The sequence below is a fragment of the Carassius carassius genome, chromosome 36, assembly GCF_963082965.1.
Source record: "Carassius carassius chromosome 36, fCarCar2.1, whole genome shotgun sequence".
Classification (NCBI taxonomy): Eukaryota; Metazoa; Chordata; class Actinopteri; order Cypriniformes; family Cyprinidae; genus Carassius; species Carassius carassius.
The window spans coordinates 25275892-25289635 of record NC_081790.1 but is presented as its reverse complement, the minus strand read 5'-3'; the positions used below and the strand labels follow the sequence as shown (position 1 = coordinate 25289635).

The window sequence follows — 13744 nt, the reverse complement described above, 5'->3', positions numbered from 1 at the left end:
AACGAAAAATACGTCAAAGATGACCACGAACTCTTTAGCAGCTGGAAATCTATATAAGGCAAGAATGGGACCAAATTCCAACAGCAAAACTCCAGCAACTCATAGCCTCAATGCCCAGACGTCTTCAAACTGTTTTGAAAAGAAAAGGAGATGCTACACCATGGTAAACATGCCCCGTCCCAACTATTTTGAGACCTGTAGCAGAAATCAAAATTGAAATGAGCTCATTTTGTGCATAAAATTGTAAACTTTCTCAGTTTAAACATTTGCTATGTTATCTATGTTCTATTGTGAATAAAATATTGGCTCATGTGATTTAAAAAAAGTCTTTTAGTTTTCATTTTATTAAAATTTAAAAAACGTCCCAACTTTTCCGGAATTCGGGTTGTAATTAAATGCTTATAAATGCCCTCACAATGGCGTAATTCCAAGTGGGAAACCATTTTTTACATTAAGTGAGTGACTTAAGTGATGTGACCTACAGCCAAGTATGGTGACCCACACTCGGAATTCGTGCTCCGCTTTTAACCCATCCGAAGTGCACACACACACACTGTGAACACACACCCGGAGCAGTGGGCAGCCATTTATGCTGCGGCGCCCGGGGAGCAGTTGGGGGTTCGGTGCCTTGCTCAAGGGGCACCTAAGTCGTGGTGTTGAAGGTGGAGAGAGAACTGTACATGCACTCCCCCCACCTACAGTTCCTGCCGACCCGAGACTCGAACTCATAACCTTTCAATTGCGAGTCTGACTCTCTAACCATTAGGCCACGACTTCCCTTACTATAAAAAATTCATACTATAAAAAAAAAAACATTTTGTCAGGAGTTCATTGCCATAAGACCTTGTTCTATGCTAAGCTAGTAGGCAAACAGAAAGCACAAAGAACAGAAAACATTTAGCTTGACACTTAAAAGTCATTAACATATTTTTATGGTCACCAGTTAATACTAATCAGGCACCTAACTGAATACTCATAAAACCCACTGTCTTTGTCAGTGGAATATTGTGTTACAGTTTGTAGGTCAAACCAGAAGTTAGCATTACCTTGGTTTCCTCCACCGAAACCCAACAGGATTTTTCCATTGGCTTTTGGATGATTGCATGAAATGAGCTCTGTGACCAACAAACGTTTATAGTTCTTAAAGCTGGAACACATACTTGACCTTTGCCCAGATTTTTGGCCCAATTTACAGGCTGGACACGTTGACCTTGGTAGCCAAAAGTCAGAGCAAGTCTGCTGATTTGAGTTTAGTACATTACTGCCACTCAGATTTAAAAAATCCTATAGTGTATTCCAGCATTTACATGTTTCATGTTACATGTTTACATGTTATTGATGCTCATCATCACAACTGAATACAACTTTTATGAATAATAAAGCCTAAATGCAATTGTCAAACATACAAAAGTTAAACGTAGGGTATAAACAAACTACACCAGTCACATGACTTCAACTTCACCAACATTAAGCTTCAAAACACAAAAATAAATTGTTAACCACATTATTACAGGCTTTTAGCCCCCAAGAAATTATTAAAAGTTCGGGACAATGAAACCATAGGTGCTAAATTTCTAACTTATTTCTGGGTTTTGGCAAACAAAAGAAAACATCATCCCAGAAGCGCTTTATAGCTTTGGGGTAGAAGAAGGATAGGATTCTGTGGGGGAATAGAATCTTTGGATTGCTGAATTCCAGGAATAAGAATAAAAGGAACGTAAACACAGCAAAAGGTACAGTGAACTGACAGGTTCCTGTGACAAACCTACTGTCAGTGTGAACATAAGTGTATACTACTGATTTGCATCTAGCACTCCTACAACTACCAACATGTAGACTACATTGGTCAAAACTGGGGCTGGTCTGTTAATGGACATTATTGGGCAATTCTGTCAGGAAGAGTGATAAGACATCTGCATTTGGAAACCGAAATGAGGAAGAGACACATGCTCTCTGTATGAGCAATCCTGCCAAAATGTATGTCCACCTGTTGTTATGACTCATCTCAGCACTGACTGCTATAAGGAGGGCAATGTGGAGGAACATCTACCCAGCAGACCTACATTCACAGCAGAGTATAACACTGAAGACATCAGGATTTACATGTTATTTCCCAATATTAATTTTGATATGCTAGCCTACAAAGGACAAATAGCAACACGTTTGATGATGTGAAAATACAGAAGGACAGATCATGGAACTGAGAGAAAGAGAAACAGAGCAGCTGATACTGATTATCTTGTGTAGTAAACAAGCATTGTTCTCATGAACACAAGTCCCTAAGCGGCTGAAATGAAAGGTCTCTCATAGGATCTGGGAGTAACAGACTATAGATCAGAGGAAACATGATCCCAGTGCTTTTGAAATGATGGTTTTGTACTGAATACCCTTGCTGGAAAATACCATTTCAAAATGTCAACTGATGGAGTATGAGGTTAGCCAATCAAATCCCAGTTTGAATGGGCAAAACTTCACCTCAGTGGGGAATATCACAAAATAAAAATTTAAATAGCATTGATTTAGTTGAAAAAGAGGATGATTTCCATCACTGCAATATATGTAACCCTGGACCACAAAACCAGTCATAAGGGTCAATTTTTTGAACAATTAAGCTTTACATTGATGTATGGTTTGTTAGGATCGGACAATATTTGGCCAAGATACAACTATTTGAAAATCTGGAATCTGAGGGTGCAAAAAAAAGAAAAATTGCCCTAATTGAGTTCTTAGCAATGCATATTACTAATAAAAAATTAACTTTTGACAGTAGGAAATTTACCAAATATCTTCATGGAACACTATCTTTACTTAATATCCTTAGGGTTGCACGATATATATCGGCCGATGATTAATGCGCATCTCGTCAGTAAAGAAGGTTATATAATCAGCGGTAAATTCCATCAGGTGCGTGATTTCACATAGAACAGCTGTTACTACATAGAGCTGTTGTTAACTGAAAAGCTGGGCAAATCCACATTAATTATCAGCTTGGATTTGCGCAGCGTGTCAGTTAACACCATCTCTGTGTAGTAACAACCGGCTTTATTGACAAGATGCACATTAATCGTCGGCCGATATATATTGTGCACCCCTAATTAGGGCTGGACGATTATGGGCTAAAATCAAAACCTCGATTAATTGAACATTTTACCTCGATTACGATTAATGAACGATTATTTTTTTCTGTTTTGTTTTTTTGCCCTCATAGTTCACTGACAAGGTTTGTACTGTAAATATGATTGACTATTAAAGGTGGGATATTTTTTCCTATTAAAAGAGTAATCTGACATCATAGCTCACTATCAGCAGTTATTTTATCTATGTTCGTAACATTTCTGACAGATTATTGCTCAGTGTAAGAGATAAATAAAGATCAGATAAAGATAAATTAGCACAGTACCAGTACGAGTGATTGCGTCTGAATTAGTCATACCGTCTATTATTGTGAAGCTGTGGGTTGTAAATAGCCTAGTTCCTTCAAAAGTAGAAAAATATGCTATAATAAGTTTTGAGATTCTAAGCTACTGTAACGGTCACTTTTATGGTAATCGTAGAGGGTGTCTGAGGTTGAACACGATAGGTGGAGAAAGGAGTTACCCGCTCTACCGATCTCTGAGTTTAATCTTTTCTTTTGTGACTGGAGTTAGATGTTTGTATACTTATCTTTTCCTCACTCGACTCCCCATGTATGCAGACGAGTGTGTGATGTTTAAGTACTTTTATTAAACACGGGAAAGATACGCCGTCATCCCTCGTGCATTTTCTTTTATTTGCCGACACCTATTTGGGTTTTCTCCTTCTCTCTGAGCAACATCTCAACTTCACGTTACACTACTTTAGTGATAAATAACAGGACAGCACTGACAACTAGTTTCTGCATTCCTCTGTGCGCGCGATCTTCACAGCTACTGTTTATATGAGTTTTCGTGCCACAACGCAGCTGCGCAAACATGGTAGCTCGATATAACACACATCCGATCGTCTAATCGCTTGAATGTTCAAACCATAAAACAAATACAACTGACAAAGTTTAGTGAAGACGCAAGGCTCATCACTCACGCGCCATCACTATGTGTTGAACCGGCGTTCACCTCCGTGTTTTGCTTTTATGCCACTGACTGGAGAGCAGAGTCATGTGGCTACACACGGGGTAGAATGCTTTCAAGGGGGAAGTGTTAACAGGATTAAAAAACAAAATAACCGACATGGGAAGTCGGTTAGAGGTTCTGAATTTCGGTTTTGATTACTTTTCGATTAATCGTCCAGCCCCACCCCTAATCCTAATGATTTTTGGCATAAAAGAAAAATCTATAATTTTGACCCATGCAATGCATTGTTGACTATTGCTACAAATATACCATAGTGACTTATGACTGGTTTCGTGGGCCAGGGTCACATATACTCAATTGTATAATGCACACTATTCATCCTAAATTTGGGGTTGTTAAAGGGATAGTTCACCCAAATATGTAAATTACTCCACAACTGACTCACCCTCCTCAAGCCATCCTTGGTGCATATGACTTTCTTCTTTCATGCTATATTTGGGGCTTTTATTGTTGATAGGACAGTGGAGATACGACAGGAAAGCATAGGGCAGAGAGAGCGGGGCGCGCCAAAGGACCATGAGTCAGGAATCGAATCAGGTCGCTAGAGGCACAGTTGTGATTTATGTCACTACAGTCTTGCGATTGTAGGGTACTTTCGTCTGTAGATACTTGCGTCACTACAGTCACTCTCTATTTTAACGACTCTGACAGCCGTCAATTAAACCATCACTGCGGGTCTCAGGTTCAAGCCCCACCCACTCAGCCCCGCCCTCGGTTCGTCCCCTCTATCTCTGCTGTGCTCTGCCCACTTTTCATCATTTTTCAAATATTGCCAGTGGGTGGAGTCAGGCTCTGACCAGGGGTTTAGGGGTCTACACTTTAAAGAAGGCTCTTATACTCAAGGCAGTGTTTATTTGCCAAAAATAAAGTTAAAGCAATACTGTGGTTAAATGATATTACAATTTGCAATAACTGCTTTCTATTTTAACTAGGGATGCATGATTAATCGCACAAAATTGTCATGTGTGTCTCATTAGTAAAGCCGCTTCTGTGATAAACAGAGTCGTAGTTTGCTGAAAAGCTACGCAATAATCGCGTTCATAACCGCATGTGACCGCTTGTCAGAGAACTACGACTCTGTATATTAAGTGCCACTCCATTTGAAAGCAGATGATAATTGTTTATTGCTAATCACGGAACCGGCTTTACTAACGAGACACGCATGACAATTGCATGTGATTAATCGTGCAGCCCTAATTTTTACATATTTTTTAATCTAATACATCCTTGTGATAGCAAAGCTACATTTTCAGCAGCCATTATGCCAATTGTCAGTTTCCCAGAATAATTCAGAAATCACTGATTTGTTGCACAAGAAACATTTTAATTATCATCAATGCTGAGAACAGTTGTGCTGCCATAATTTTTTTGACTGGTAGTGTATAAACAATTAGCAAGGTTAGATTCATGAACAGGTTCATAAAATTGTTCTGAAAGATTCGTTCATGAATCGGACTGAATACGAACACGTCCAACAGGTAAGGACCTCTCTTGAATTCAAATTGTTAGCCGAGAACTAACAACTGATCTTAGCAAACATTTGGCTTCCAAGGTGACAAAGAAGTTAATTTCATAGTTATTAAAACCCTAACTATTATGCACTTTAATCAGTATTATGGTTGCACTGTGCACCGATACTTCAAAAGTATCGCGATTCTCTGAAATTAAAAACGTCACAATTCCTAAATTTATTAGTATCGATACTTCAAAGAAAAACCGTGTTCCAGATTTGTAAGAGACGTATTCCATGTTGGGGTGTGCAACGCACGCTTCCAGTGTCTCCCTATGGACGTCTGTGTTTTTCTCCTCACGCACGCAGTAAAGAAGCTGCAGCTGTCATTTGACAAACACTACAGCGAGATTGCTGCATTAGTGATGCACGTCACTTCTTGAGTAACTCTTTGACAGGATGAAACCATAGACAGTAAAAGAGAGCTTTTTCACGAGCTGCGCATGCGCCCTAATAGCGATAGATAGAGTGATTAGTTCACCTGAAAGATTCACGCTCGAACGAACTATCACTAGTGCAATTTCATATAGCCTATTTAAAATATTTTGAATATATATTTTCATATTTTATTAGGTTCTTTGGTAAGGTTCCAATACGAAGGTCTAAGTAGCAACGTATCTCATGTGAGCAACCTCTAAGTCTTCTAATCACTGTGCCAAGAGAAATCTGAATCACCCACCGAATCTTGCAGAGAAGGCGAGCATGAACAGGAGCAAATTTTGGTAAGTATTCTGATTAATTATCTCCCTTGACTTTATGCCTCCACATCCCCCCGATAGCCTCTGACATAGACAGTAAAAGATTGTCTGCGAGCTTCTCCTCCTGTCCATACGGTAATTTATCTACTGTGCGACAGAGAGTCGCTGGTTATGACACAATCGTTAGCCTATTTTTTACAAAAACTGCTTCTACGCGACCATAACGTAAGATACAAGGTAATGGAGCCTTTTATACATTTTCGTGTTTCTTTAGAAATAATTAATGGACAAATGGAGTATTTAAACGTCTCAGATGTACAGTTATTCGCGGTCAAAGTGACGCCAAAATGAATGGGAATCAATGGAATGCTAACAGCAGGTGGGGGTCCGCTAGCCAATGCCGGCGCCCAGGGGTGCTTCAAAAAAATATGAAACCCTGCCCTCCGGCGAGCACAAGTGATCCTGTGGCCGCCGGTCCACGACTGGTAGAAAAAGATGACGCTCACTAAAGATGACGCTCATTAAAGCTCACTGGCTGAGTTTTCTCCTCTGAAAGAAATGGATTTTGATATTTCATATTTTGTTTAAATGTTTAACATATGCTGTTCATATGTTTGTTTATTAGTGTGTTATATGATTAAAATGTTGTCCCGGTTTTAAAATAAAGCACAGCAATGGTATTTGAGAGTGTATTTTCCCCTTTCAGGAAAAGTATCGAAAAAGTATCGAAATCGCAATTCTTGACTTGGTATCGGTATCGAAACAATAATTTTGGTATCATTACAACACTAATCAGAATGACACAAATCGAAGGAACATTGACCTTAGATATTATAAAACACACCTGTAAAGTAAACCATAACAGATCACATAATACATAATGGATGATATATGAGCCCATCCATGTACTTGTAGTGTCTCTTGATTTCAAAATCATCCCTTTTGAGGGACTAATTGCACTAAGTGTCGTGACATACTTCTAATTTAAAATAATCTGGGTCACTTGTTTTCGTTCAAGTATGTTTACAATCTACTGCAGTCACCTAGTTCCTAAAAAAACCAAACACAGCGGCTTGTAAACGTACAGTTCAAACAAAGCATAGGACACATCACTGTGGGTCAAAGTTGACTAGTAAAGAGTTTATTACCAGTGCTCCTTGAGTGAAACAACTAAATTTCAAATACAGCAATGCTCCATTGTGTCGACATCAGTGGCATGCTCCTGACGCACTAAATCATTGTTTATAAACAAAAAATGTCATTGCATGCATGCATGCATATATATATATATATATATATATATGTGTGTGTGTGTGTGTGTATATGTATGTATGTTAGGTGCACTAAATGCTTTTACCAGAAATGCAGCAGTTGTACCAGACAGAACAGTGGAGTAGTTTTGAAATTTTTGAAACTACCAAAGAGGTTTTAAATGAAAGCAATCAATATTAAAAAGAAAGTATATTTTATCATGACAACTATCTACAAAATTCAGATTCTGTCCATTTAAAAGATGTGTTTATAAAACTGAAACTTAATTTTGCCACACTCATTTTTTGCAGCGTGTACTTAAGAAGCCACCGCTTTGCTATGCACAAGCTGAAGAATCTTAAGCATAGGTGTGCTGTGATCAAACTGGTGGCCTTTGCGCTAAAGCTACAAAAACAGAATGGCTAATACACAGGAAGTATGACAAGAGTTTATTACAATTCATATTTACCTTAGACTGAAGTTTAGACATGTCTTATTAGCTCCAAGGTCTGTCTGCACCTTAATAGGACAGTCTGAGTTAATTACAAACAAGCTTGCATTTTGCAGTCCAGCCTTCAAGTGCACAGACTTACTCTGCAAATGTCAGAGGTCTCTGCATGCGGAGATGGCAAAAGTAGTAAACGCCAGCCTCTCAGTCAAGGACAACTGAAGCACTTTGAAAAACAGCTGAGATGGTGCATATATTCAGCAAATGCTCCTTGCATTATTATTTTCTGGTTGACTAATGAACAAGCTTTGTGCATTGAATGGCTTTCTCGAAATAAATATTACAGGTAACGGACTCACCATGAGTTAACTGCAAAACGTTAATATCATGTTAATATCAACCATGTTAATGTGAAAAACGCTGAAATTGTTTTGATCATCTGAACACTTGTTTCAGAAAACGCTGGGTAAATACTGCATAAAATATGCAATTAATGTATAGCAATATAATAAATAATAAAAGTACATTTTGACGTGAACTAGTTTTTTTTTTTTTACTAATTTCACAGTTGGCATCTGAGAAGTTCAAGGCTGGGTAAAACACATAATTGATCACGTATTCAAATTAGGATGAACCTTTACAGAATAAACAAAATACAAGCTGCATTTCAGAGTTGACCGTTCGACTTTTAGCAGTTTAATATTTCATGAGATTTAAAGTAAAATCCTGCCATAATACATGTGCATCGACTATCTCAGAATGAAGTCCCAACCAAACACTGTCTCTCAAAATTACTCAGTTTTTGTCTATTCATCAAGCTTCACGTGCTTTTGTAATAATAAACTGCGAATATAACCTTGCAGAAGTAATGTCATGTGACCACCCCTGCACTGTTTACATGAAGACAGAATGTCCTAGAAGCTCACATTTTCACACTTCAGAGACCTCGCCGGTTAGTCGCATCTAAAACGAATGGCACTTAAACGCTTAGCGTAATTTGATCGTTATGGCCAATAACATTTTGTATTCTGACCTACTAACACTTAACAACACCCTGAACTCACCATGGCCCCCTTCAAAAACAAAAAGCTTCAACCTACCCCGTCGCGTATCTGCGCCAACACCCACATAGTGGCGCTTTCTGATTGGCTGTATGCAAATTTTATAGCAAGCCTCCGCGACCAAACGATTGAACCTACACGGTGTCAATCAAGCACAATTACACATAAACGTCCCGCCTCGTAGCGTTTGGTTGAGTCGAGGAACAACAACAAATATTGCAGGCCTCCCTCGTGTCACGTAAACAGATGGAATGCAAAACATTATCTCCTCATAAACTTTTAATTTACACAAACACTAAATTTTGAAGTTTTCACAACGCAGCTGTCAAATGAACACCATTTCGCGATAAAAACGCCTCGTTAAGACGGATAACAAATTGCGTTTTAAAGCGTTCGAGCTTCTTTTGATGCACAATCAAAACATTTTAAATCGTTTTGGTTATCGTTAACGTTAGTTATCTGTCTGCTAAAGAAAGGCTGATTAGATATTGCAGAGACTATCGTGTTTCCATTTGACTTTGCATCCTGCTGATGGGGGCGTGTACCTTAAAGACTTCATGCCAGTTAATTCTAAGGCATCGTATAATCATCAGTGAATACAAAGAAAAAAAAGTTGATCACCACATACATGTATCAGATCACCTCAGTGTAATATATTAATGATAAACAGATATACACAACTTTCAAACAATGGTACAAAATGTTCCTGAACGCTTTAAATCCATGAAAGGGGTTTCATTAAAACCAACCCAATAATTTATGTCCGGATAGTTTCTCTTAAAACAATAGTTTTCGATTCTAAGAACCTATACTTAATACATTTGATGTATACAATCAGCTTATTTATCTCCAAAAGGTGCAGTGATGGGGTCCAAGCAATGTTCAAGAAGCTAACAAAAACAAACAACTTATTCAGCAGCAATGACTGGCCAGATAAGCAACCACGAGACAAATATCTTTATCTATTGATAAAGGACACACGGGCACCTCAGGCTTCAAAAACACTCAGCACATCGCTGTATCATCGAGGGCAACAGCCGAGGACAGGTTAGGGTTTAAAGAGGAACTATATCGCTGCTTTCACACTATGGCCTCCGTGTCCCTCCCCTCTGCTAGCGAAACTTAGCCAGAGAGCTAACTCCAAGTGACAATGTTTTTATTATCCTTAAACAACTATCCTCACACACTTCACAGCGCTGTCATAGTCAGAAAGATGACTCACCTTTAAGCTACCCATATACTAGTACAAAAAAGGTTGTAATTCCGATTTTATCCGTCTTTCGGAAAACTTAATGTCAATTGTTTTCAATTCACGCCGTCTTCCTCTCTGTTTTTTTTTTGTGTGTTCTTCCTGACGGGTTTCTAGAATGCTCGTAACTGAATTGTCACGTGATCTCCAGTCGGCCAATCAAGACGAGCGCTCATTCTTGACCCAAAACAAGCTATTTAAAGGGTTAGTTCACCCAAAAATGAAAATTATGTCATTAATGACTCAAGTCACCTTTATTTATATAGCGCTTTAAACAAAAAACATTGCGTCAAAGCAACTGAACAACATTAATTAGGAAAACAGTGCACTGTAAAACATCATAGCCCAAATAAGTTATATGAACTTACTTTTCCTCTTTAACTTAATTTGTCAATTTAAGTTTTGGATATTGAATTTAAGTTTATCCGTTGTCTTGACTACTTCTGAGTTTTGTCTGGCTTGTAAAAGTACATTTAACTCATATCTGTAAGTTATATGTTGGGGGAGGGGCGATACACGGAGACCGCGAAATATAGAGAGAAGTCATCGCCATTTTGAGTCAGTGCAGCTGGCTGGAGACCTTACATGAATTCGTGTCGAGAAACAAATAATGGGAGGAAGTTGAGTTTTTGTTTTTTCATTTGTAATGATTAATGAATAATGTTGCTATTTATTGCATGTTAGCAAATTTGACTGTGCTTTGCGAATGTAATACGACACCACAAGTTTTCCCTCATTAATGCACTGTTTTCCATAGCCTCAAATGCTATTTTTGTGAAAACTATGATATATATATAAAATTGTAGATTCACACTGAAGGCATCAAAACTATGAATTAACACATGTGGAATTATATATGGAATTATGTACATAACAAAAAAGTGTGAAACAACTGAAAATATGTCATATTCTAGGTTCTTCAAAGTAGCCACCTTTTGCTTTGATTACTGCTTTGCACACTCTTGGCATTCTCTTGATGAGCTTCAAGAGGAAGTCACCTGAAATGGTCTTCCAACAGTCTTGAAGGAGTTCCCCGAGAGATGCTTAGCACTTGTTGGCCCTTTTGCCTTCTGTCTGCGGTCCAGCTCACCCCTAAACCATCTCGATTGGGTTCAGGTCCGGTGACTGTGGAGGCCAGGTCATCTGGCGCAGCACCCCATCACTCTCCTTCTTGGTCAAATAGCCCTTGATGCCTTCAGTGTGACTCTACAATTTTCATAGTCATGAAAATAAAGAAAACTCTTTGAATGAGAAGGTGTGTCCAAACCTTTGGTCTGTACTGTATATTATTCAGAGGTGTCTTTCTATTCATCAAAGAATTATGGGGGGGGGGGGGGGGGGGTGTATCACAGTTTCAATCAAAATTATTAAGCAGCAAAAACATTTTCAGGATAAAAATAAAAACTATTATTGTTAATTGATAATAATTAAACATCAAATCAGCATTGCAGAAACAAATTATTTAAATAAAAAAAATATTTCATATAGTGTTGTAATACACAAATTATTTAAAGGAGCATTGCGTAGGTTCTGAAATTTCTAACCGTTACTGACACCAGTGGCCGTTAGAGGAACTGCAGCCAGTCTCATGCTCGTTCTCAGTGCGCACGCTCTTTTTTTTTTTTTTACGAGGAGTGTCCGTGGGTGTCTGAATTGTGCTGGAGGCAGGTCGCTTCTTTCCATCCGCAGAGTCCATTTGAAAACACTATTGCCGCTGCTTACTATAATGGTAGCGTGCCATACGGTTGTAAGCCCAAGTAGACGAGAACACGCATGACGTCACATTTTGTGAATTTTCGCGCCAATTCGGGCCCGACTCCTCCACACACAATTGAGCCTACAGGCTGATAGAGGCAACCGTGGTGGATTCTTTGTCATGGTGGATTCTTTGTCATTGTTCATGTCATTCTTTTTTATACATCATGGTTGGCTCATACATGTACAAATGAAAACTCTATCTTAAAGATTTTTTTTAAGTAAAAGCCTCCACATAGCTCCTTTAAATAAAAAAAAATTTCATATAGTGCTGTAATACATATCTTTTGGATGCGATTCATCGCGATTAATCGTTTGACAGCACTAATTTCATAATATTACTGCTTTTACTGTATTTTTAATCAAATAAATAGAGCATAACAGATTTCTTTCAAAAACATTTAAAAAAAAACTAATTATTCCATTATTTTACTGGTAGCACAAAGTGTGTATTGTTGCAACAATGACAAAATTAGGCTGATCATTTATTTTATGCCTTAAATAGAAATTAATGTATTAAGTTTGCAAATAATGCAACATGTCTTTGTTAACATTCACTACTCGCATCACATAGCCACATTACATAATCCATAATATGTTAATTTAAGGCGGGCATACACGGTGCGATTTTTGTCATCGTATGAGTTCGAATGCGATTTTTTTCAATCGTCTGGAAATCGTGTATGCTCGTATGGTCGCGGCTCGTATCATATGCGAGGAGTTACGAGCCGAGCAGAGTGGCTTACGAGCACTTCCCGACCTCCCGATCATTTTTAAACATGTTTAAAAAGTTCGTGAGCTATCGGTTTGAATTCGTGACGTGTGTGGTTGAACGAGCCGATTTGTTGATCTAGCTGAAGTTGACCAATCACGAACACAATGTAAAGCGCTTTGAGTGCCTAGAAAAGCGCTATATAAATGTAATGAATTATTATTATTATTATTATTATTATTATTTTGTTTCAGTGTACAGTTTTTTAATATTGTGCAAAGTATACAAAGTAAACTTCATCATTCAGCTTAACTGTGCACATTTATTTTAGACACTTCATGTCTTATTTAATTTATGCGATAAATGCATGTACCTGCTGAGCTGGGCTATGACTAATTTCACGGGCAAAGCTGACAAAATTAAAATTTTCGTATCTTCTAAAATATTTATATATATATATATATATATATATATATATATATATATATATATATATATATATATATATATATATTTATATATTTATTATTATTATTTTTTTCAGCCTCATATTATAGGAAGGATACATTATACTACCTATTCTGCAGTCATCATGGTGAGATTAGGTTCCTCTAATCTAAAAAACAAGAATCGAAAAGAATCGAAAACAACAGTGAGGAATCAATTCTTGGAATCGATTGCCATCGATTCCAGGACCACTCAGAATCGATTCCAAAAATTGTGGAATCTATAAGCCCTAACAGAATGATCACCTGTATGACAGTAAAGTACAGCGAGAGCGATTCGAATGCATTGGATCCGTGTGCTCTCTTATCGCTCTCGCGGTACTTTAATGTCATACAGTGATCCTTCTGTGCAGCGGTGCTTCAAGTCGAACGCGTCTATCAACTTAGTGCGATTGCTTCTGGAATTCGCAGCTCGTTAAATCGTGTCATATATCATCTCGTCCGT

The 13744-nt window shown here is 38.0% G+C and overlaps 1 protein-coding gene across 3 annotated transcripts in view; it reads right to left on the bottom strand.

Moving 5' to 3' along the window:
• crebrf (creb3 regulatory factor) overlaps nt 1-10417 on the bottom strand; it is a 52519-nt gene extending 42102 nt beyond the window's left edge. For all 3 annotated transcript variants that reach the window (XR_009425761.1, XM_059526792.1, XM_059526794.1), the window contains exon 1: nt 10300-10417. The gene's annotated coding sequence lies outside the window, so the exon portion shown is untranslated. The remainder of the gene's footprint in view (nt 1-10299) is intronic.
• Nucleotides 10418-13744: the final 3327 nt, after the last annotated feature.